The 26,999-nt window shown below is 45.0% G+C and overlaps 1 protein-coding gene across 1 annotated transcript in view; it reads right to left on the reverse strand.

Moving 5' to 3' along the window:
* LOC110518541 (ERC protein 2) overlaps positions 1-26,999 on the reverse strand; it is a 492,964-nt gene that overhangs the window by 424,335 nt on the left and 41,630 nt on the right. The gene's annotated exons all lie outside the window — the stretch shown is intronic.

Here is a 26,999-nt window from a genome sequence, read left to right on the forward strand (position 1 = left end):
GTGTTGTATTGTAGATATGTAGTGGTAGAGTAGTTTGTAATGTGTTGTATTGTAGATATGTTGTGGTAGAGTAGAGTGTAATAATGTGTTATATTGTAGATATGTTGTGGTAGTGTGTAATAATGTGTTATATTGTAGATATGTTGTGGTAGTGTGTAATAATGTGTTGTATTGTAGATGTGTTGTGGTAGAGTGTAATAATGTATTGTATTGTAGATATGTTGTGGTAGTGTGTAATAATGTATTGTAGATATGTTGTGGTAGTGTGTAATAATGTGTTGTATTGTAGATATGTTGTGGTAGAGTGTGATAATGTGTTGTATTGTAGATATGTTGTGGTAGAGTAGAGTTTAATAATGTGTTATATTGTAGATATGTTGTGGTAGAGTAGAGTGTAATAATGTGTTATATTGTAGATATGTTGTGGTAGTGTGTAATAATGTGTTATATTGTAGATATGTTGTGGTAGTGTGTAATAATGTGTTGTATTGTAGATGTGTTGTGGTAGTGTGTAATAATGTGTTGTATTGTAGATATGTTGTGGTAGTGTGTAATAATGTGTTGTATTGTAGATATGTTGTGGTAGAGTAGTGTGTAATAATGTGTTATATTGTAGATATGTTGTGTGTAATAATGTGTTATATTGTAGATATGTTGTGGTAGTGTGTAATAATGTGTTGTATTGTAGATATGTTGTGTGTGATAATGTGTTGTATTGTAGATATGTTGTGGTAGAGTAGAGTGTAATAATGTGTTGTATTGTAGATGTGTTGTGTGTGATAATGTGTTGTATTGTAGATATGTTGTGGTAGAGTAGAGTGTAATAATGTGTTGTATTGTAGATATGTTGTGGTAGTGTGTAATAATGTGTTGTATTGTAGATATGTTGTAGTAGAGTAGTGTGTAATAATGTGTGGTATTGTAGATATGTTGTGGTAGTGTGTAATAATGTGTTGTATTGTAGATATGTTGTGGTAGAGTAGAGTGTAATAATGTGTGGTATTGTAGATATGTAGTGGTAGAGTAGTGTTTAATAATGTGTTATGTTATGTATTGTTTTATTGTATATAATTGTGATTGGACCCCAGGAAGAGTAGCTGCTCTATCAAGTAATGGGGATGCAGAATAAATATAAAAATGCAGGAGAGGACAGGAAAGGATAGGATAGCAGAGGACAGGAGAGGTGAGGACAGGAGAGGACAGGAGAGGACAGGAGAGGACAGGAGAGGAGATGACAGGAGAGGATAGCAAAGGACAGGAGAGGACAGGAGAGGATAGCAGAGGACAGGAGAGGAGTGGACAGGAGAGGATAGCAGAGGACAGGAGAGGACAGGAGAGGAGATGACAGGAGAGGATAGCAAAGGACAGGAGAGGACAGGAGAGGATAGCAGAGGACAGGAGAGGAGTGGACAGGAGAGGACAACAGAGGACAGGAGAGGACAGCAGAGGACAGGAGAGGATAGTAGAGGACAGGAGAGGACAGGAGAGGAGTGGACAGGAGAGGACAACAGAGGACAGGAGAGGACAGCAGAGGACAGGAGAGGATAGTAGAGGACAGGAGAGGACAGGAGAGGACAGGAGAGGATAGCAAAGGACAGGAGAGGACAGGAGAGGATAGCAGAGGACAGGAGAGGAGTGGACAGGAGAGGACAACAGAGGACAGGAGAGGATAGCAGAGGACAGGAGAGGAGTGGACAGGAGAGGACAACAGAGGACAGGAGAGGACAGCAGAGGACAGGAGAGGATAGTAGAGGACAGGAGAGGACAGGAGAGGACAGGAGAGGATAGCAGAGGACAGGAGAGGACATGAGAGGATAGCAGAGGACAGGAGAAGATAGGAAAGGACAGGAGAGGACAGCAGAGGACAGGAGAGGAGAGGACAGGAGAGGATAGCAGAGGACAGGAGGGGACAGGAGAGGACAGGAGAGGACAGGAGAGGATAGCAGAGGATGTGAGAGGACATGAGAGGATAGCAGAGGACATGAGAGGACATGAGAGGACAGGAGAGGATAGCAGAGGACAGGAGAGGACAGCAAAGGACAGGAGAGGATAGCAGAGGACAGGAGAGGATAGCAGAGAACAGAAGAGGACAGCAGAGGACAGCAGAGGACAGGAGAGGATAGCAGAGGACAGCAGAGGACAGGAGAGGATAGCAGAGGACAGGAGAGGATAGCAGAGGACAGGAGAGGACAGGAGAGGATAGCAGAGGACAGGAGAGGATAGGAGAGGACAAGAGAGGACAGCAGAGGACAGCAGAGGACAGGAGAGGAGAGGACAGGAGTGGATAGCAGAGGACAGGAGAGGATAGCAGAGGACAGGAGGGGACAGGAGAGGACAGGAGAGGATAGCAGAGGACAGGAGAGGATAGCAGAGGACAGGAGAGGATAGCAGAGGACATGAGAGGAGAGGAGAGGATAGGATAGCAGAGGAGAGGACAGGAGAGGAGAGGATTGCAGAGGACAGGAGAGGCTTGCAGAGGACAGGAGGGGAAAGCAGAGGACAGGATAGCAGAGGACAGGATAGCAGAGGAGAGGAAAGCAGAGGACAGGAGAGGATAGCAGAGGAGAGGAAAGGACAGGAGAGGACAGGATAGCAGAAGACAGGAGAGGACAGGAGTGATAGCAGAGGACAGGAGAGGATAGGAGAGGACAGGAGAGGACAGCAGAGGACAGCAGAGGACAGGAGAGGAGAGGACAGGAGTGGATAACAGAGGACAGGAGAGGTTAGCAGAGGACAAGAGGGGACAGGAGAGGACAGGAGAGGACAGGAGAGGATAGCAGAAGACAGGAGAGGATAGCAGAGGACAGGAGAGTATAGCAGAGGACATGAGAGGACAGGAGAGGGTAGCAGAGGGCAGGAGAGGACAGGACAGCAGAGGACAGCAGAGGACAGGAGAGGATAGCAGAGGACAGCAGAGGACAGGAGAGGACAGGAGAGGATAGCAGAGGACAGGAGAGGATAGGAGAGGACTGGAGAGGACAGGAGAGGAGAAGACAGGAGTGGATAGCAGAGGACAGGAGAGGATAGCAGAGGACAGGAGGGGACAGGAGAGGACAGGAGAGGATAGCAGAGGACAGGAGAGGGTAGCAGAGGACAGGAGAGGACAGGAGAGGACAGGAGAGGAGAGGACAGGAGAGGATTGCAGAGGACAGGAGAGGCTTGCAGAGGACAGGAGATGATAGCAGAGGACAGAATAGCAGAAGAGAGGAGAGGACAGGATAGCAGAGAACAGGAGAGGACAGGAGTGATAGCAGAGGACAGGAGAGGACAGGAGAGGATAGCAGGGGACAGGAGAGGATTGCAGAGGACAGGAGAGGACAGGGGAGAATAGCAGAGGACAGGAGAGTACAGGAGAGGATAGCAGAGGACAGGAGAGGACAGGAGAGGATAACAGAGGACAGGAGAGGATAGCAGAGGACAGGAGAGGACAGCAGAGAATAGCAGAGGACAGGAGAGGATAGCAGAGGACAGGAGAGAATAACAGAGGACAGGAGAGGATAGCAGAGGATTGCAGAGAACAGGAGATGACAAGAGAGGATAGCAGAGGACAGGAGAGGACAGCAGAGGACAGGAGAGGATAGCAGAGGACAGGAGAGGATAGCAGAGGATTGCAGAGGACAGGAGAGGATAGCAGAGGACAGGAGAGGATAGCAGAGGATTGCAGAGAACAGGAGATGACAGCAGAGGATAGCAGAGGACAGGAGAGGATAGCAGAGGACAGGAGGGGATAGCAGAGGACAGGAGAGGATAGCAGAGGATTGCAGAGAACAGGAGATGACAGGAGAGGATAGCAGAGGACAGGAGAGGATAGCAGAAGACAGGAGAGGATAGCAGAGGACAGGAGAGGATAGCAGAGAACAGGAGATGACAGGAGAGGATAGCAGAGGACAGGAGAGGATAGCAGAGGATTGCAGAGAACAGGAGAGGATAGCAGAGGACAGGAGAGGACAGTAGAGGATAGCAGAGGATTGCAGAGAACAGGAGAGGATAGCAGAGGACAGGAGAGGATAGCAGAGGATTGCAGAGAACAGGAGAGGACAGGAGAGGATAGCAGAGGACAAAAGAACAGAGGACAGGAGAGGATAGCAGAGGACAAAAGAGCAGAGGACAGGAGAGGATAGCAGAGGACAAAAGAGCAGAGGACAGGATAGGACAGGATAGGACAGGAAAGCACAGGACAGGACAGGAGGGCAGAGGACAAGACAGGATAGGATAGGACAGGAAAGCACAGGACAGGATAGCAGGGGACAGGAGAGGATAGCAGAGGACAGGAGAGGACAGGGGAGGATAGCAGAGGACAGGAGAGGATAGCAGAGGACAGGAGAGGACAGGAGAGGATAGCAGAGGACAGGAGAGGATAGCACAGGACAGGAGAGGACAGGAGAGAGTAGCAGAGGACAGGAGAGGATAGCAGAGGACAGGAGAGAATAGCAGAGGACAGGAGAGGATAGCAGAGGATTGCAGAGAACAGGAGATGACAGGAGAGGATAGCAAAGGACAGGAGAGGATAGCAGAGGACAGGAGAGGATAGCAGAGGACAGGAGAGGATAGCAGAGGATTGCAGAGAACAGGAGATGACAGGAGAGGATAGCAGAGGACAGGAAAGGACAGGAGAGGATAGCAGAGGACAGGAGAGGATAGCAGAGGACAGGAGAGGATAGCAGAGGATTGCAGAGAACAGGACATGACAGCAGAGGATAGCAGAGGACAGGAGAGGACAGGAGAGGATAGCAGAGGACAGGAGAGGATAGCAGAGGACAGGAGAGGATAGCAGAGGATTGCAGAGAACAGGAGATGACAGGAGAGGATAGCAGAGGACAGGAGAGGATAGCAGAGGACAGGAGAGGATAGCAGAGGATTGCAGAGAACAGGAGATGACAGGAGAGGATAGCAGAGGACAGGAGAGGACAGGAGAGGATAGCAGAGGACAGGAGAGGATAGCAGAGGACAGGAGAGGATAACAGAGGATTACAGAGAACAGGAGATGACAGGAGAGGATAGCAGAGGACAGGAGAGGATAACAGAGGATTACAGAGAACAGGAGATGACAGGAGAGGATAGCAGAGGACAGGAGAGGATAGCAGAGGACAGGAGAGGATAGCAGAGGATTGCAGAGAACAGGAGATGACAGGAGAGGATAGCAGAGGACAAGAGAGGATAGCAGAGGATTGCAGAGAACAGGAGAGGATAGCAGAGGACAGGAGAGGACAGGAGAGGATAGCAGAGGATTGCAGAGAACAGGAGAGGATAGCAGAGGACAGGAGAGGATAGCAGAGGATTGTAGAGAACAGGAGAGGACAGGAGAGGACAGGAGAGGATAGCAGAGGACAGGAGAGGACAGGAGAGGATAGCAGAGGACAAAAGAGCAGAGGACAGGATAGGACAGGATAGGACAGGAAAGCACAGGACAGGACAGGAGGGCAGAGGACAGGACAGGATAGGATAGGACAGGAAAGCACAGGACAGGACAGGAGGGCAGAGGACAGGATAGGATAGGACAGGACAGGAAAGCACAGGACAGGACAGGAGGGCAGAGGACAGGACAGGATAGGACAGGAGAGTTAATGAAGGGCTTGGCTCAGAAAGTAGAACTCCCACATTTCCCATCAATGGTCTGAACAACTGACATTTCTGATGTTTCAGTCAGAAGGTTTTAGAAAAAAGAAGAGAGAGGGAAAGAGATTGGGGGTGAGAGAGAGAGAAAGAGAGCTCTGTCAGAAGCAGCCAAAAACAGCCAGGTCAGCCCCTGAAACAAGCCCTGTGAAAACAGGAGAGCTGGAGGACGTTGGTTCTGCATGTCCCACTCACTCCCATTCTCACGCAGTCTTCTAATGCTAGATTCTAAAAAGAATAGCTGAGAAAAGGTGTGTTTATTTGTTTTTAAATGTGTGTGTATGTGTATACACTATTTCTTTATTGCAGAGCTACACTGTACAGTTCAAAAATATAGTCTAACTGTTCTTTGAAACAAATTTTCCTGACACCAGTTGAAGCAGTTCTCAGCGGGTTGGGGCTGGAGAGGGAAACACAGCTGTAGCTGAAGCTAGGTTCAGGCTAGGGGATCCTGCTGGGTTCAGGCTAGGGGATCCTGCTGGGTTCAGGCTAGGGGAGCCTGCTGGGTTCAGGCTAGGGGAGCCTGCTGGGTTCAGGCTGGGGGAGCCTGCTGGGTTCCGGCTGGGGGAGCCTGCTGGGTTCAGGCTGGGGGAGCCTGCTGGGGGAGCCTGCTGGGTTCAGGCTGGGGGAGCCTGCTGGGGGAGCCTGCTGGGTTTAGGCTGGGTTCAGCCTGCTGGGTTCAGGCTAGGGGAGCCTGCTGGGTTCATGCTGTGGGATCCTGCTGGGTTCAGGCTGGGGGAGCCTGCTGGGTTCAGGCTAGGGGAGCCTGCTGGGTTCAGGCTGGGGGAGCCTTCTGGGTTCAGGCTAGGGGAGCCTGCTGGTTTCAGGCTAGGGGGCGCCTGCTGGGTTCAGGCTAGGGGAGCCTGCTGGGTTCGGGCTAGGGGGAGCCTGCTGGGTTCAGGCTAGGGGGAGCCTGCTGGGTTCAGGCTAGGGGGAGCCTGCTGGGTTCAGGCTAGGGGGAACCTGCTGGGTTCAGGCTAGGGGAGCCTGCTGGGTTCAGGCTAGGGGAGCCTGCTGGGTTCAGGCTAGGGGAGCCTGCTGGGTTCAGGCTAGGGTATCCTGCTGGGTTCAGGCTAGGGGCGCCTGCTGGGTTCAGGCTGGGTTAAGGATAGGGCAGGAATAGGCCAGCGCAGCGACTGTTATTTTGGGTCCTGTGGGAAGAAACGGCCGGGGAGAGTCGATTAAGCCTAGATTTATGTCTCTGACAGTCTGCGTGTGTGTGCGTGCATGCGTGTGTGTGTGTTGCTTGCTGCTATCGATGGGTAATGGATCAGTCCCCAGTGGACTTTAACTTTACAGATCCTGTCTCTCACTGAGCCTGTGATAAGAGTAAAACACCAGTCAGGGGGCTCCCGAGTGCCACAGCGTCTCTCTAAGGCACTGCATCTCAGTGCTAGAGGCGTCACTACAGACCCTGGTTCGATTCCAGGCTGTATCACAACCGACCGTGATTGGGAGTCCCATAGGGCGGCGCACAATTTGCCCAGCGTCGTCCGGGTTAGGCCGTCATTGTAAATAATAATGTGTTCTTAACTGACATGCCTAGTTAAATAAAGATGAAATAAAATATCAATAAAAGGACAATGTATAAAACCTGGTTAAATCCTGCCACCCAGTGGAGAAGTTAAGTATTACAAAGCCATGGGTGGATTTACTGTAGTGTAAATGCACACACACACACGCACACACACACATACAGTGCCTTGCGAAAGTATTCGGCCCCCTTGAACTTTGCGACCTTTTGCCACATTTCAGGCTTCAAACATAAAGATATTAAACAGTATTTTTTTGTGAAGAATCAACAACAAGTGGGACACAATCATGAAGTGGAACGACATTTATTGGATATTTCAAACTTTTTTAACAAATCAAAAACTGACAAATTGGGCGGGCAAAATTATTCAGCCCCTTTACTTTCAGTGCAGCAAACTCTCTCCAGAAGTTCAGTGAGGATCTCTGAATGATCCAATGTTGACCTAAATGACTAATGATGATAAATACAATCCACCTGTGTGTAATCAAGTCTCCGTATAAATGCACCTGCACTGTGATAGTCTCAGAGGTCCGTTAAAAGCGCAGAGAGCATCATGAAGAACAAGGAACACACCAGGCAGGTCCGAGATACTGTTGTGAAGAAGTTTAAAGCCGGATTTGGATACAAAAATATTTCCCAAGCTTTAAACATCCCAAGGAGCACTGTGCAAGCGATAATATTGAAATGGAAGGAGTATCAGACCACTGCAAATCCACCAAGACCTGGCCGTCCCTCTAAACTTTCAGCTCATTCAAGGAGAAGACTGATCACAGATGCAGCCAAGAGGCCCATGATCACTCTGGATGAACTGCAGAGATCTACAGCTGAGGTGGGAGACTCTGTCCATAGGACAACAATCAGTCGTATATTGCACAAATCTGGCCTTTATGGAAGAGTGGCAAGAAGAAAGCCATTTCTTAAAGATATCCATAAAAAGTGTTGTTTAAAGTTTACCACAAGCCACCTGGGAGACACACCAAACATGTGGAAGAAGGTGCTCTGGTCAGATGAAACCAAAATTGAACTTTTTGGCAACAATGCAAAACGTTATGTTTGGCGTAAAAGCAACACAGCTCATCACCCTGAACACACCATCCCCACTGTCAAACATGGTGGTGGCAGCATCATGGTTTGGGCCTGCTTTTCTTCAGCAGGGACAGGGAAGATGGTTAAAATTGATGGGAAGATGGATGGAGCCAAATACAGGACCATTCTGGAAGAAAACCTGATGGAGTCTGCAAAAGACCTGAGACTGGGACGGAGATTTGTCTTCCAACAAGACAATGATCCAAAACATAAAGCAAAATCTACAATAGAATGGTTCAAAAATAAACATATCCAGGTGTTAGAATGGCCAAGTCAAAGTCCAGACCTGAATCCAATCGAGAATCTGTGGAAAGAACTGAAAACGGCTGTTCACAAATGCTCTCCATCCAACCTCACTGAGCTCGAGCTGTTTTGCAAGGAGGAATGGGAAAAAATGTCAGGCTCTCGATGTGCAAAACTGATAGAGACATACCCCAAGCGACTTACAGCTGTAATCGCAGCAAAAGGTGGCGCTACAAAGTATTAACTTAAGGGGGCTGAATAATTTTGCACGCCCAAATTTTCAGTTTTTGATTTGTTAAAAAAGTTTGAAATATCCAATAAATGTCGTTCCACTTCATGATTGTGTCCCACTTGTTGTTGATTCTTCACCAAAAAATAAAATTTTTTATCTTTATGTTTGAAGCCTGAAATGTGGCAAAAGGTCGCAAAGTTCAAGGGGGCCGAATACTTTCGCAAGGCACTGTACACGCACGCACGCACACACACACACAGGGCTATTTAAGGAAACAACTCAGGCCAGGGAAACCCCGCAGAAAATCCAGGAATTAAAATAAGATATAAAAGAAATAAAGTGTGTGGGGTCCTTAGACAGGCACACAGACAGGTGTGCCCATACAAGTGCCTGTATGATGGTGCTGTGTCTGTTCCTTCTCACTTCTGACAGACATAACACACTCTGGCAACTCTGTACCACAACAGGAAACAGGGGAGTTACTCCCCACACACACACAGTAATATGCAATACCGGGAGCACTACTCTTTCACTAGACTTTCACACCAGCCAGATGGTTCAATTCTACACATTTGGGTAAGATTTGTCAGTCCTGTTGTAAAGGATACGAGACACAGAGACAGAGACAGAGAGACAGAGAGAGAGACACACAGAGACACAGAGACACAGACACAGAGAGAGAGAAAGAGAGACACAGAGACACAGAGAGAGTGAGCGAGACAGACAGACAGAGAGAGAAAGAGAGACACACAGAGAGACACAAAGACAGACAGAGAGAGAGACAGGTAACTTCCACAAAGCTGTGAACGATCTGAGAGACAAGGCAAGAAGACCATTCTATGCCATCAAAAGGAACATAAAATTTGACATACCAATTAGGATCTGGCAAAAAATATTTGAGTCAGTTATAGAACCCATTGCCCTGTATGGGTGTGAGGTCTGGGGTCTGCTCAACAACCAAGAACTCACAAAATGGGACAAACACCAAATTGAGACTCTGCATGCAGTATTCTGCAAAAATATTCTCCATGTTCAACGTAGAACACCAAATAATGCACGCAGAGCCAAAATGCCGCTCATGATCAAAATCCAGAAAAGAGATTAAAGACATTAAATTCTACAACCACCTAAAAGGAAGTGATTCCCAAACCTTCCATAACAAAGCCATCACCTACAGAGAAATGAACCTGGAGAAGAGTCCCCTAAGCAAGCTGGTCCTGGAGCTCTGTTCACAAACACAAACATACCCAACAGAGCCTCAGGACAGCAACACAATTAGACCCAACCAAATCATGAGAAAACAAAAAGATAATTACTTGACACATTGGAAAGAATTAACAAAAAAAAAAGAGCAAACTAGAATGCTATTTGGCCCTAAACAGAGAGTACATAGTGGCAGAATACCTGACCAATGTGACTGACCCAAACTTAAGGAACTCTTTGACTATGTACAGACTCAGTGAGCATAGCCTTGCTATTGAGAAAGGCCACCGTAGGCAGATTTGGCTCTCTAGTGAAGACAGGCTATGTGCTCACTGCCCACAAAATGAGGTGGAAACTGAGCTGCACTTCCTAACCACCTGCCAAATGTATGACCATATTAGAGACACATATTTACCTCAGATTACACAGACCCACAAAGAATTTGAAAACAAACTCAATTTTGATAAACTCCCATATCTACTGGGTGAAATACCACAGTGTGCCATTACAGTAGCAAAATGTGTGACTTGTTGCCACAAGAAAAGGGCAACCAGTGAAGAACAAACACCATTGTAAATACAACCCATATTTATGTTTATTTATTTTCCCATCTGTACCTTAACCATTTGTACATTGTTACAACACTGTATATAGACATAATATGACATCTGAAATTTCTCTATTATTTTGGAACTTCTGTGAGTGTAATGTTTACTGTTCATTTTATTGTTTATTTCACTTTTGTATATTATCTATTTCACTTGCTATGGCAATGTTAACATGTGTTTCCCATGCCAATAAAGCCCTTTGAATTGAATTGAATTGAATTGAGTGAGAGACAGAGACGGATTTCAACAGCTTCGTTGGGCTCATGCTCTCCCCCTAATTACACAAACGGAGCACCCCCAACTGAACCTTTCCACAAAGACAGTCAGTGAGCGCAATAGGAATTCAACTTAAAGAAAATATGATAATATAAACAAAAACATGTGGTGCTAATTGACTTAATACAACTGAAGAGCTGTGGGAAACACCCCCCACCCCACCCCCTTGACTACACTAAGAATTGAAAAAGCCCCTCTCTGCCCTCTATCCTGTTTAAAAGAGAAAATAAAAGGTGAGGAGAAAATTGAGGCATTTACTATCTGGCCAAAAACTAAACAGGGCAGGTCATTTAAAGGAGAGTAATGGGTGCAGTAATGAAAGGTGGTTGAGCTCGTTTCCTTTGGAGCTAATTAAATTAACGAAGAGTAGCACCCTCTTAATACAAACCAGCCTTGCATAGACACACACACACACACTCTTCACTCCACTAATGATGACAAGTGTACCACCACCAAAACCTAACCCCTCACTCACAAGTTAAGTAAGGTACTTGTTAGCATGGACCCTATTTGCATTCCTCTGCATTTTCACTCTTCAGCTTTTCAGTCTTTCGTTCTTCACATTAGTTCTACAAAATATCTTGATAGGCCATAATCAAAATTGCACTGGTAATGCTGATCAAGTATTCTCATATGTGCAAGTATAAATCATCTGACGTTAGATGTCTATAGCTGCACAGAATGAATGGAGATAGCTTGTTGACAACTACCATTATGAGCATGTTTAAAATACTGTAAGCACATGCACACACAAACCATCTCCACATCAGAGGGTAGACGAACAAAAGAACCCAACAATCCCCCTCCTCTCTCAATCAGGGAGGTCGCTGTGTTTTCACTCATTAATCAAAGATTCATATTCATCCAAACAAACTCTGTTTTTCTACCCAAGAAAAACACCCCGTCCCCCACCCAGTCTCCCCCTCCCTCTCCACCCCTCGCCTTACCTCCCCCTCCCTCTCCACCACTCGCCTTACCTCCCCCTCCCTCTCCACCTCTCTCCACCCCTCTCCCCACTTTCTCCTTCACTCTACGCCTTCGGCTGATAAGCTGAAATCCAGTTATAAATAGCACACACTCTCTCACACACGGTTGGGTATACACAGGAACATTTACTCACCCTCTATACTCCCCGCATGGCTAGGTCCCCACACACACATACAGTCTCTCTCGCTCACACACACACACACACACACACACACAGTCTCTCTCGCTCACACACACATAGCGTCCTAGCGTGGGCCAGAAACCCCACGCTACTCTCGAACTAAATCCCCACGACAACCAAACACCCGGCACGGGCGGATATCCCATCAGCTACCTGGGCAGCAAGAGGTGTGACGTAGTAAGCCGACAGGCCCCAGAAGTGTGCGCACACACACACACACACACACACACACACACACGCACACACGCACACACACACACTCTGACAGAGAGAGGTAGAGAAATTAAAGGCTAAGGAGGAGTTAAAAAGGAGTTTAGGAGTTAAAAATAAACAAGACCTGGCCTGAGGAGCATGGAGCAACCTATTCATGTCCAAGACCTGGACTGAGGAGCAACCTATTCCTGTCCAAGACCTGGACTGAGGAGCAACCTATTCCTGTCCAAGACCTGGACTGAGGAGCATGGAGCAACCTATTCATGTCCAAGACCTGGACTGAGGAGCATGGAGCAACCTATTCCTGTCCAAGACCTGGACTGAGGAGCAACCTATTCCTGTCCAAGACCTGGACTGAGGAGCAACCTATTCCTGTCCAAGACCTGGACTGAGGAGCAACCTATTCCTGTCCAAGACCTGGACTGAGGAGCAACCTATTCCTGTCCAAGACCTGGACTGAGGAGCAACCTATTCCTGTCCAAGACCTGGTCTGAGGAGCAACCTATTCCTGTCCAAGACCTGGTCTGAGGAGCAACCTATTCCTGTCCAAGACCTGGTCTGAGGAGCAACCTATTCCTGTCCAAGACCTGGACTGTGTGAGCAAGTTTGTACATGCATGTGAAAATGTGTGAGCGTGTGCGTGCTTGCGTATGTTTATGCATTCATGAGGCCTTGTGTATTTTGTTAGAAATGTATATTTTAAGTATCGTATGTGTATTTTGTTAGTAATGTATATTTTAAGTATAGTATGTGTATTTTGTTAGTAATGTATATTTTAAGTATAGTATGTGTATTTTGTTAGTAATGTATATTTTAAGTATAGTATGTGTATTTTGTTAGTAATGTATATTTTAAGTATAGTATGTGTATTTTGTTAGTAATGTATATTTTAAGTATCGTATGTGTATTTTGTTAATAATGCATATTGTAAGAATAGTATGTGTATTTTGTTAGTAATGTATATTTTAAGTATCGTATGTGTATTTTGTTAGAAATGTATATTTTAAGTATCGTATGTGTATTTTGTTAGTAATGTATATTTTAAGAATAGTATGTGTATTTTGTTAGTAATGTATATTTTAAGTATAGTATGTGTATTTTGTTAGTAATGTATATTGTAAGAATAGTATGTGTATTTTGTTAGTAATGTATATTTTAAGTATCGTATGTGTATTTTGTTAGTAATGTATATTTTAAGAATAGTATGTGTATTTTGTTAGTAATGTATATTTTAAGAATAGTATGTGTATTTTGTTTGTAATGTATATTTTAAGTATCGTATGTGTATTTTGTTAGTAATGTATATTTTAAGAATAGTATGTGTATTTTGTTAGTAATGTATATTTTAAGTATCGTATGTGTATTTTGTTAGTAATGTATATTTTAAGAATAGTATGTGTATTTTGTTAGTAATGTATATTTTAAGAATAGTATGTGTATTTTGTTTGTAATGTATATTTTAAGTATAGTATGTGTATTTTATTAGTAATCAATTATTACATCAGCCCATGAATGACATGATGATGGTGAACACAGACAGAGACACGGTTGGTCATGGTGTTAGAGAGTGAGGCTGAGCATTACCACTAATTAAAAACACAAAAATAAGTTAAGTGAGAATAGGCATTGGTCCAAAACCAAAAAAGAAAGGAAATTCACATGAGCACCACAAAACCTATTCCACCCATGCTCTACCAAGGTTTTCCAGCACCACATTTCCTATTCCATCCATGCTCTACCAAGGTTTTCCAGCACACAGCTTTGACCTACTACAGTAGCTATGTTGGTATTGTCCTTCAAACTATGTGTAGGCAAGTTGCTTAGGATTCACACCTTCTCAAACAACCTAATTCATACTCTTCAGAGGGATACTGGACTTTTGTTTAGGATTCAAACCTTCTTAATTAAACAGCCTCATTCATACTCTTAGAGAAGGTGCTTCCACAATAGTGTGATTTGTACCACATACAAGGTCAATTATTGGATTCTCTTCACACACAACAATAAGACGTTACGCCACCTTTCATGTTTTTTTTTATTAAATTAAAGCAAGACCATCAAGTGTGATTGAGCTGTTTTGTGTTGTAGTAATGTGAAGCATGCCTGTATTTCCTTAAACTTTTATTTTAGCAAAACATGTCACTGAAAAAAACAAAACATTACATTTTTTGGGGGTCAGTAGGTGCCCAGCATAACAACAGGTGGTGATGTATTGGACATAGTCGCTCAGATACATAGAGCCCGTCTACATTGCTGATTTCAGAAACTGTCAGTTTACCTGTGTAATATTGAATTAAGCTCAGAGCCACTAGTGTTTCGAACATGGTCCTGTTTGTCAATTTCTGTGCTGATCAATGGACAGTTCATTACCTCTGTCAAAATAATATGCAACTTAAAGTAGTGTTTGTACTTGTATTTATTTTTGTAATAAATATGGCGGCGTAAACAATAATACACATTTGCAATAGGCCTATATCAAAAAATAAATACAGCCAAACTATACTGAAGAAAATATCAAACGGAACATGTAACAATTTCAAAAGATTTTACTCAGTACATATAAGGAATTCAGTCAATTGAAATATATGAATTAAGGCCTAATCTATGGATTTCACACGACTCGAAGGGGTGTAGCCATGGCAGAGGTCCACCCACTTGGCAGCCAGGCCCACCCACTGGTAAGCCAGGCCCAGCCAATCAGAATGAGTTTTTCCCTACAAAAGGGCTTTATTACAGACAGAAATACTCCTCAGCACCCCCCTCGGACAATCCCGCAGGTGAAGAAGCCGGATGTGGAGGCCCTGGGCTGGCGTGGATACATGTGGTCTGCGGTTGTGAGACCATTTGGATGTACTGACAAATTCTCTATAACAACATTGGACACAGCTTATGGAAGAGAAATGAACATTGAATTCTCTGGCAACAGCTCTGGTGGACAATCCTGCAGTCAGCATGCCGATTGAACACTTCCTCAAAACTTTAGACATCTGGGGCATTGTGTTGTGTGACATAACTGCACATTTTAAAGTGCACTTTTCTTGTCCCAAGCACAAAGTGCATCTTTGTAATGATCATGCTGTTTGATCAGCTTCTTGATGCCACAGCTGTCAGGTGGATGGAATGTCTTGACAAAGGAGAAAATGCTCACTAACATGAATGCAAACACATTTGTGCACAGAATTTGAGAGAAATAAGTTTTTTGTGCGTATGGAAAATGTCAGGATTTTTTTATTTCAGGTCATGAAACATGGGACGAACACTTTATTTTTTATTTCTTTAACTTTATTTATAGATTTCCAGATATAACGACAAAAACAGTACAACCCCAACCCCTCATTCTCCCATCCATCCATCCCCTCCACATCCACCCACCCACCAAGGCACAAACCATAAGAGAAACAAAAACAACAGAAAACAAAGTTCAATAAATATTCTTATCAGCACAAATGGCCACTACCAAACAACGCAAGTTCCACTAAGTAAAACACAGGAGTTGTATTAATGTATTAATGGCGACCAGGTTTAGTCTAACTTCTGTCAGGACCCAAGCACAGTGTACCTAACCTTCTCCAGAGACAGAGATCACATCACCTCCTTAACCCACTGCATAAAGGAGGGAGGCTTTGCAGACTTCCAGTGAAGAAATTTAAATTTTTTAACTTGGGTCAAACCTTTCAGGTAGCCTTCCACAAGCTTCCCACAATAAGTTGGGTGAAATTTGGCTCATTCCTCCTGACAGAGCAAGTGTAACTGAGTCAGATTTGAAGGCCTCCTTGCTCGAAAACTATTTTTCAGTTCTGCCCACACATTTTTTATAGGATTGAGGTCAGGGCTTTGTGATGGCCACTCCAATACCTTGACTTTGTTGTCCTTAAGCCATTTTGCCACAACTTTGGAAGTATGCTTGGGGTCACTGTCCATTTGGAAGACCAATTTGCGACCAAGCTTTAACTTCCTGAATGATCTCTTGAGATGTTGCTTCAATATATCCACATAATTTTCCCTCCTTATGGCGCCATCTATTTTGTGAAGGGCACCAGTCCCTCCTGCAGCAAAGCACCCCCACAACATGATGCTGCCAACCCCGTGCTTCAAGGTTGGGATGGTGTTCTTCGGTTTGCAAGCCTCACCCTTTTTCCTCCAAACATAACGATGGTCATTATGGCCAAACAGTTCTATTTTGGTTTCATCAGACCAGAGGACATTTCTCCAAAAAGTACGATCTTTGTCGCCATGTGCAGTTGCAAACTGTAGTCTGGCTTTTTTATGGCGGTTTTGGAGCAGTGGCTTCTTCCATGCTGAGTGGCCTTTCAGGTTATGTCGATATAGGACGCATTTTACTGTGGATATAGATACTTTTGTACCTGTTTCCTCCAACATCTTCACAAGGTCCTTTGCTGTTGTTCTGGGATTGATTTGCACTTTTCGCACCAAAGTATGTTTGTCTCATTCCTGAGCGGTATGACGACTGAGTGGTCCCATGGTGTTTGTACTTGCGTACTATTGTTTGTACAGATGAATGTGGTACCTTCAGGCGTTTGGAAATTGCTCCCAAGGATGAACCAGACTTGTGGAGGTCTACCATTTTTTTCTGAGGTCTTGACTGATTTCTTTTGATTTTCCCATGATGTCAAGCAAAGAAGCACTGAATTTGAAGGTAGGCCTTGAAATACATCCACAGGTACACCTCCAATTGACTCAAATTATGTCAATTAGCCTATCAGAAGCTTCTAAAGTCATGACATTTTCTGGAATGTTCCAAGCTGTTGGAACCCACTGGAATTGTGATACAGTAAACAGTAAGTGAAATAATCTGTCTGTAAACAATTGTTGGAAAAAGTCCTAACCGACTTGCCAAAACCATAGTTTGTTAACAAGACATTTGTTGAGTGGTTGAAAAACAAGTTTTAATTACTCCAACCTAAGTGTATGTAAACTTCTGACTTCAACTGTATGTGAGAATGGGACCCCATTTTTGAGGCAGAAACCACTCAAAGATTGGCATGACCAAAACATGTGTCCCACAGTCGCTGGACTCTGGTGGCATCTCAAACACTTGGGGTCAACATTTGGGTATATTTTTGCCAATCTGTCATTTGAGTAATGGAGTCGGGGTAAAACCTTAAACTGAATAAGCCCTTATGCAAACTGGTGTGTGGATATGCTCAATACGTTGTTGCCTCATATCATCAGGTAGATGTTGTATTTGCAAAGGAAGGCGGATGAATGTTCTGTACTATGTCGTATAATCTGTAGATTGGCCCCTTCAGATAAGAGTTAAGATCTAAGCACCTCTCGACTGGACACTTAGTGGGCTCCAGTGGAAATGAAGGGAAACGTTTTTTTGGCAAAGCGGAGAGTTTTCAGCTATCTAAAAGAGGGTATTAGGAATGTTATGGTCAACCCTCAGAGTATCGAATTAATTATCAACAATTAGGTCACAACAAAACACCAGACCAATTCCTACGTCAGAGTTGGAATGCCGTGTCAATCTGTGACGCTGGGAAGAGATGATTAGATGTTCATGGAGAGAAGCAGCTTGTTTAAGGCTAAAGTGACTTTGGAAATTGGGACAAGATTTTAAGGGAGTTCTGAAAAATGGGGTTTAAAACATGGGTGGCAAGGTTAATGGGCTTTTTTTTTTTTTTTGTATTTAACAAGGTAAGTCAGGCATTGGGGAGCACAGGAGCAAGACAGGAGAAGTTGGAAGGCTTGACTATAACTCCATGATGGCCTAAGTTGGGACATCCTTGTTTTCAAATGTAGAAACCCAATAAACACATTTCGATATATTTGCTGACCAGTAGTAGTGCAAAAAATAAGACCAGCGGGCTTAGGTCTCTCTAGATATACCTTTCTCATTCGTGGATTTGACTTAATCCAAATGAAGATGGAAATGTAGCTGTCCAGTTGTTTGACTTTGACAGAAAAATTGGGATCATTTGGAATATGTACAAAAACCTAGGTAGTACAGTCTTAACAGAATTAATGTGACCTGTTAATTAAACAGGAAGAGACGACCACCTTATGAAACCCTGCTTAATGCGCTCCAGGAGTGTTGTGAAGTTAGGTTTAAACAAAGCCTTAAATAAGCGTGTGACCATTTTCCCCAAATAAGTAAAGACCGGATGCTCCACCTTAAATGGGAAAATAGCAACCTACCCAACTCACCATACTAAAACAAACACAACATAGAAAACAGAACATAGACAACCCACCCAACTCACGCCCTGACCATACTAAAACAAAGACAACATAGAAAACAGAACATAGACAACCCACCCAACACACGCCCTGACCATACTAAAACAAAGACAACATAGAAAACAGAACATAGACAACCCACCCAACACACGCCCTGACCATACTAAAACAAAGACAACATAGAAAACAGAACATAGACAACCCACCCAACACACGCCCTGACCATACTAAAACAAAGACAACATAGAAAACAGAACATAGACAACCCACCCAACACACGCCCTGACCATACTAAAACAAAGACAAATCAAAGGAACTAAGGTCAGAACGGGACACCCAGAGGGGGTGTGGTATATATTTATAAACTAGGCAAGTCAGTTAAGAGCAAATTCTTATTTTCAATGACGGCCAAGTGGGTTAACTGCCTGTTCAGGGGCAGAACGACAGATTTGTACCTTGTCAGCTCAGGGGTTTGAACTTGCAACCTTCCGGTTATTAGTCCAACGCTCTAACCACTAGGCTGCCCACCCCTACCCTGTGGCTGATATACCACGACTAAAAGGGCTGTTCAACATCCCAAACTTGTTTACCATTATCTACTTCAAATATGGCATGGTTCTACTACACTGCCCTCCTGAATTATTGGCACCCTAGGTAAATATGTCATTGCTGTTTATCAGCTTGATCTTAAACTGAAAATATCATATGAATCTAACCTTTCATTGATTTAAAATTGTTCCAATTTTTTTTTCAAAAACATGCATGTCACAATTATTGGCACCCTTGCATTTAGTACATAGTACACCCTCCTATCACCTAGATAACAGCTCTGAGTTGTCTCCTATAATGTCTGATGAGGTGGGAGAACACACCCTCCTATCACCTAGATAACAGCTCTGAGTTGTCTCCTGTTATGTCTGATGAGGTGGGAGAAACACCCTCCTATCACCTAGATAACAGCTCTGAGTTGTCTCCTATAATGTCTGATGAGGTGGGAGAACACACCCTCCTATCACCTAGATAACAGCTCTGAGTTGTCTCCTATAATGTCTGATGAGGTGGGAGAACACACACCCTCCTATCACCTAGATAACAGCTCTGAGTTGTCTCCTATAATGTCTGATGAGGTGGGAGAACACACCCTCCTATCACCTAGATAACAGCTCTGAGTTGTCTCCTGTTATGTCTGATGAGGTGGGAGAAACACCCTCCTATCACCTAGATAACAGCTCTGAGTTGTCTCCTATAATGTCTGATGAGGTGGGAGAACACACCCTCCTATCACCTAGATAACAGCTCTGAGTTGTCTCCTATAATGTCTGATGAGGTGGGAGAACACACCCTCCTATCACCTAGATAACAGCTCTGAGTTGTCTCCTATAATGTCTGATGAGGTGGGAGAACACACACCCTCCTATCACCTAGATAACAGCTCTGAGTCGCCTCCTATAATGTCTGATGAGGTGGGAGAACACACCCTCCTATCACCTAGATAACAGCTCTGAGTTGTCTCCTATAATGTCTGATGAGGTGGGAGAACACACACCCTCCTATCACCTAGATAACAGCTCTGAGTTGTCTCCTATAATGTCTGATGAGGTGGGAGAACACACCCTCCTATCACCTAGATAACAGCTCTGAGTTGTCTCCTATAATGTCTGATGAGGTGGGAGAACACACACCCTCCTATCACCTAGATAACAGCTCTGAGTTGTCTCCTATAATGTCTGATGAGGTGGGAGAACACACCCTCCTATCACCTAGATAACAGCTCTGAGTTGTCGCCTATAATGTCTGATGAGGTGGGAGAACACACACCCTCCTATCACCTAGATAACAGCTCTGAGTTGTCTCCTATAATGTCTGATGAGGTGGGAGAACACATAGCAAGGGGTTTGAGATCATTCCTCCATACAGAAACTTTCCAGATCCTTCAGAGTCCTTGGTCCCTGCTTGTGGACTCTCCTCTTCAGATCAGCCCACAGGATTTCAATGAGGTTCAGGTCATAATTTTTTCTTGATGAGTTTATTTTAGTTTTACAATTTTAACTAAATTAAAGGTTAGATTGATATGATATTTTGAATGTAAGATCAAGCTGATAAACAATTACCTTTTTCACTGCAATTGGGGTTCCTACCTAGGGTGCCAATAATTCAGGAGGGCAGTGTATCTGTATAAGTTTGAACCACTGTCACTTATTTTGATTCTAAGCAATGTTGTCCTGGTAGACCATTCCATTCTTGTGGGCCGGCTAAGGAGTATTGGTGTCTCTGAGGGGTCTTTGGCCTGGTTTGCTAACTACCTCTCAAAGAGTGCAGTATATAAAGTCAGAACATCTGCAGTCTCAGCCACTGCCTGTCACTAAGTGTGTACCCCAAGGCTCGATCCTAGCCCCCAAGCTCAATTTATATCAACAACATAGCTCAGGCACTAGGAAGATCTCTCCTCCATGTATATGCAGATGATCCAGTCTTATATTCAGGTTCCTCCCCAGATTTTGTGTTAAATGCTCAACAAAGCTTTCTTAGTGTCCAACAAGCTTTCTCTGCCCTTAACCTTGTCCTGAACACCTCCAAAACAAAGGTAATGTGGTTTGGTAAGAAGAATGCCCCTCTCCCCACAGGTGTGATTACTACTTCTGAGGGTTTAGAGCTTGAGGTAGTCAGTCACCTCATACTAGTACTTGGGAGCATGCCTAGATGGTACACTGTCCTTCTCTCAGCACATATCAAAGCTGCAGGCTAAAGGTCAATCTAGACTTGGTTTCCTCTATCGTAATCGCTCCTCTTTCACCCCAGCTGCCAAACTAACCCTGATTCAGATGACCATCCTACCCATGCTAGATTACGGAGACATCATTTATAGATCGGCAGGTAAGGGTGCTCTCGAGCGGCTAGATATTCTTTACCATTCGGCCATCAGATTTGCCACCAATGCTCCTTATAGGACACATCACTGCACTCTATACTCCTCTGTAAACTGGTCATCTCTGCATACCCGTTGCAAGACAGTGGTAGATGCTTATTTATAAAACCCTCTTAGGCCTCACTCCCCCCTATCTGAGATACCTACTGCAGCCCTCATCCTCCACATACAACACCCAGTCAGCCAGTCACATTTTGTTAAAGGTCCCCAAAGCACACAAATCCCGGGGTCGCTCGTCTTTTCAGTTCGCTGCAGCTAGCGACTGGAATGAGCTACAACAAACAAGCACTCAAACTGGACAGTTTTATCTCCATGTCTTCAAAGACTCAATCATGGACCTTCTTTCTGACAGTTGTGGCTGCTTCGCGTTATGTATTGTTGTCTCTACCTTGCCCTTTAACTGTTGTCTGTGCCCAATAATGTTTGTACCCTGTTTTGTGCTGCTGCCATGTTGTGTTGCTACCATGTGGCTGTCATGTTGTGTTGCTACCATGCTGTGTTGTCATGTGTTGCTGCCATGCTATGTTGTCTTCGGTCTCTCTTTATGTAGTGTTGTCTCTCTTGTCGTGATGTGTGTTTTGTCCTATATTTTTATTTCATGTATTTTAAATGTTTATCCCAGCCCCCGTCCCCGCAGGAGGCCTTTGCCAGGCCGTCACTGTAAATAAGAATTTGTTCTTACCTGACTTGCCTAGTTAAATACAGGTTAAATAAATAAGAAATGTACTAAATTTGAAAGCGAACAGCAAATTCCACTAGTGTGGCTAATCCTTATTGTGACTAGCTTCACACAGGTGTGCAAGGCAGAGGTGAACCATATCCAGCATGTGGCAGAGTTGTTAGTTTGGCACTGTTGATCAGCACACATGTGGATTTAAATGTCAAGAAGACCGGAGAAGGAGCATACTGGAATGTATTCTGAATGTTAAACTGGTGAGTTTTTCTGATGCACAACAGAGCCAGAGCAGAGGCGCTGTTAATGTTAATGTTAGCTAGCAACTTTTTTGGTCAACAGTTTGAGTTGTGTTCTGTCTGACAGTGAAATGTGGCTAGCTCTTACTGTAGCCTGGACTATGGAGTAGCTAGCTTGCAAAAGCCCATTGCATGCATAGTAAGGTAGCAGCGTGACAATTTGTCCAAATTTTGGTGTTGGTTTTAAACTAACGTAAACTCATCCCATTCCGTACAAATGTGTGCAACCGCAACATTCATACGAATGTTTTCTGTAGCGACTGTGTTGACGTCAAAATCGGGGGTGTGAACTAGGTTTCTATTCAAGCGTTGATCGACATGGTAATGGCTCTATAGTATTGGAGAAAAGTTGAAAAAACTGATCCTCCGTTACATCTTGACGTGTCATGCCGTAACGTACAGCGCGGATAAAACAACTATTTCTCTCTCCACCAGGTGTAGCACTTCTCTCGTCGTTAAAAAACAAGAAATGGACAGTGACGGGGGTAAGAAATGGACAGTGACGGGGGTAAGAAATGGACAGTAACGGGGGTAACAAATGGACAGTGACGGGGGTAACAAATGGACAGTGACGGGGGTAAGAAATGGACAGTGACGGGGTAAGAAATGGACAGTGACGGGGGTAAGAAATGGACAGTGACGGGGGTAAGAAATGGACAGTAACGGGGGTAAGAAATGGACAGTGACGGGGGTAACAAATGGACAGTGACGGGGGTAAGAAATGGACAGTGACGGGGTAAGAAATGGACAGTGACGGGGGTAAGAAATGGACAGTGACGGGGGTAACAAATGGACAGTGACGGGGGTAACAAATGGACAGTGACGGGGGTAAGAAATGGACAGTGACGGGGGTAAGAAATGGACAGTGACGGGGTAAGAAATGGACAGTGACGGGGGTAAGAAATGGACAGTGACGGGGGTAAGAAATGGACAGTGACGGGGGTAAGAAATGGACAGTGACGGGGGTAAGAAATGGACAGTGACGGGGGTAAGAAATGGACAGTGACGGGGGTAAGAAATGGACAGTGACGGGGGTAAGAAATGGACAGTGACGGGGGTAAGAAATGGACAGTGACGGGGGTAAGAAATGGACAGTGACGGGGGTAACAAATGGACAGTGACGGGGGTAAGAAATGGACAGTGACGGGGGTAACAAATGGAAAGTGACGGGGTAAGAAATGGACAGTGACGGGGGTAAGAAATGGACAGTGACGGGGGTAACAAATGGACAGTGACGGGGGTAAGAAATGGACAGTGACGGGGGTAAGAAATGGACAGTGACGGGGGTAAGAAATGGACAGTGACGGGGGTAAGAAATGGACAGTGACGGGGGTAAGAAATGGACAGTGACGGGGGTAAGAAATGGACAGTGACGGGGTAAGAAATGGACAGTGACGGGGGTAAGAAATGGACAGTGACGGGGGTAACAAATGGACAGTGACGGGGGTAAGAAATGGACAGTGACAGGGGTAAGAAATGGACAGTGACGGGGGTAAGAAATGGACAGTGACGGGGGTAAGAAATGGACAGTGACGGGGGTAAGAAATGGACAGTGACGGGGGTAAGAAATGGACAGTGACGGGGGTAAGAAATGGACAGTGACGGGGGTAAGAAATGGACAGTGACGGGGGTAAGGGGGGATACCTAGTCATTTTTTGCGTCATCACTGCAAGCGATCACCATTCTCAAAGCCGCTGTGAAACCACACACTGTTGAATCATCCCCACGGTGAATGGCTAGGCCGGCTACGCTATGAAACCACACACTGTGATTCATTCCCATGGTGAATGGCTAGGCAGGCTACGCTATGAAACCACACACTGTTGAATCATTCCCACGGTGAATTGCTAGGCCGGCTACGCTATGAAACCACACACTGTGATTCATTCCCATGGTGAATGGCTAGGCAGGCTACGCTATGAAACCACACACTGTTGAATCATTCCCACGGTGAATGGCTAGGCCGGCTACGCTATGAAACCACACACTGTTGAATCATTCCCATGGTGAATTGCTAGGCCGGCTACGCTATGAAACCACACACTGTGAATCATTCCCACGGTGAATGGCTAGGCCGGCTACGCTATGAAACCACACACTGTTGAATCATTCCCACGGTGAATGGCTAGGCCGGCTACGTTATGAAACCACACACTGTGAATCATTCCCACGGTGAATGGCTAGGCCGGCTACGCTATGAAACCACACACTGTGAATCATTCCCATGGTGAATGGCTAGGCCGGCTAAGTTATGAAACCACACACTGTTGAATCATTCCCAAGGTGAATGGCTAGGCCGGCTACGCTATGAAACCACACACTGTGATTCATTCCCATGGTGAATGGCTAGGCCGGCTACGCTATGAAACCACACACTGTTGAATCATTCCCAAGGTGAATGGCTAGGCTGGCTACGCTATGAAACCACACACTGTGATTCATTCCCAAGGTGAATGGCTAGGCCGGCTACGCTATGAAACCACACACTGTGATTCATTCCCATGGTGAATGGCTAGGCCGGCTACGCTATGAAACCACACACTGTTGAATCATTCCTACAGTGAATGGCTAGGCAGGCTACGCTATGAAACCACACACTGTGATTCATTCCCACGGTGAATGGCTAGGCCGGCTACGCTATGAAACCACACACTGTTGAATCATTCCCACGGTGAATGGCTAGGCAGGCTACGCTATGAAACCACACACTGTGATTCATTCCCACGGTGAATGGCTAGGCCGGCTACGCTATGAAACCACACACTGTGATTCATTCCCACGGTGAATGGCTAGGCCGGCTACGCTATGAAACCACACACTGTGATTCATTCCCACGGTGAATGGCTAGGCCGGCTACGCTATGAAACCACACACTGTGAATCATTCCCATGGTGAATGGCTAGGCCGGCTACGCTATGAAACCACACACTGTTGAATCATTCCCATGGTGAATGGCTAGGCCGGCTACGCTATGAAACCACACACTGTGAATCATTCCCATGGTGAATGGCTAGGCCGGCTACGCTATGAAACCACACACTGTGATTCATTCCCACGGTGAATGGCTAGGCCGGCTACGCTATGAAACCACACACTGTGAATCATTCCCATGGTGAATGGCTAGGCAGGCTACGCTATGAAACCACACACTGTTGCAGAGACTTTGATATTACCAGCCGCAATCGATATGGTGAAAACAATGTGTGGGGAGGCAGAAGACACAGAAACGCACACCAATACATGTCACATAACACTGTTAAACTAATCATTTATGCTATTGCTAGCAATCGAGAGGAAACTGACTGAACGACTCAAACTCCCCAGCTCATGCTCTCCAAATGGACGTTAGCTGTGAGGGCCGAGATGCCCATGCATTGACTTTTGTCGGGGGATGCTATTAACGAGGACATACTGTTCTGTCTCACGAAACAGCACAGGGGATGTTCAGCGTGCTGCATGGCAATATTGACAAAAAAACTGATTCCATAGGATCGAATGGTGGGGCTCCATCTATGGCGGGACGGTGGGCAGGCCTCTGTCCTCGAGTTATGAACGTGTCTACCTCTGCCATATTTTTTTTTACCTTTATTTTAACAGTGGGAACAGTGGGTTAACTGCCTGTTCAGGGGCAGAACGACAGATTTGTACCTTGTCAGCTCGGGGGTTTGAACGTGCAACCTTCCGGTTACTAGTCCAACGCTCTAACCACTAGGCTACCCTGGACACATTGTATGATATACCGAGATTAACTGGTGGCAAAACAGCTGAGCACAGAAGAGAGATATACTGCAGCATCAAACCATATCCACTGCGCTCACGCCTGTTCACAAATCTATGTGGAGATATGAGTTCAGAGCATGACAATATCCTATTTCACAATGAGGCTTGATGGTTATCGAGGGGGAGTGTTGGAAAGATTTTTCACATTGAGAGAGGAAGTGTTGTCATTCACAATGGAGAAGAAAAAAAACAAGTAAACTTTCTGTTTAATGAAAAAACAATCTGTCTCCTTGCCTATGTATTGTTATTTGAGAAGCAGAACGAACGCAAGCATGCAGGGGAAATACCAAAACATTTTACAGATGTGTGACCAAATCAGGAAATAATTATTATTGGAGAGAGAGTCAAAGGCGAGTCTTTCCACGCCCCCTTCCCTCGGCTGTGCATGTTTCTAACAGAAAACAGCATCAGTACAGTAAGTATCCCACACGAGTGATGACTGCTCACCTCCAACGCTTGAAAGAGCACTTTGGGACCTACTTCCCAATCCGTTGGCCTGTGATCCTGGCTCAGTTCATTTTTTACCTTTATTTAACTAGTCAGTTAAGAACAAATTCTTATTTTCAATGATAGCCTAGGAACAGTGGGTTAACTGCCTTGTTCAGGGGCAGAACGACAGATTTTTACCTTGTCTGCTCAGGGATTTCATCTTGCAACCTTTCGGTTACAAGTCCAACGCTCTAACCACTAGGCTACCTGCCGCCAGAGTTAATATGCCGGTAAGTGAAATTCATGTGACCGAATGCATTCACTGGTCACTAAAGAGGAGTTCTGGTTCCTGACTCAAAGTGAATACCCATTAATGCCACTTTCAAAACAACTGGGAACTTGGAAATCTTCGACTTCCAAACTAGTAACTCAGGAAAAAAACAAGGACCCGCTGGGAAAAATCTTTTGAAGGGTCATCCAACTGGGAATTCCAACTCGGGAATACGGGCCTC

The sequence above is a fragment of the Oncorhynchus mykiss genome, chromosome 16 (assembly GCF_057628025.1).
Source record: "Oncorhynchus mykiss isolate SJ-2025 chromosome 16, ASM5762802v1, whole genome shotgun sequence".
In the NCBI taxonomy this organism is placed as follows: domain Eukaryota; kingdom Metazoa; phylum Chordata; class Actinopteri; order Salmoniformes; family Salmonidae; genus Oncorhynchus; species Oncorhynchus mykiss.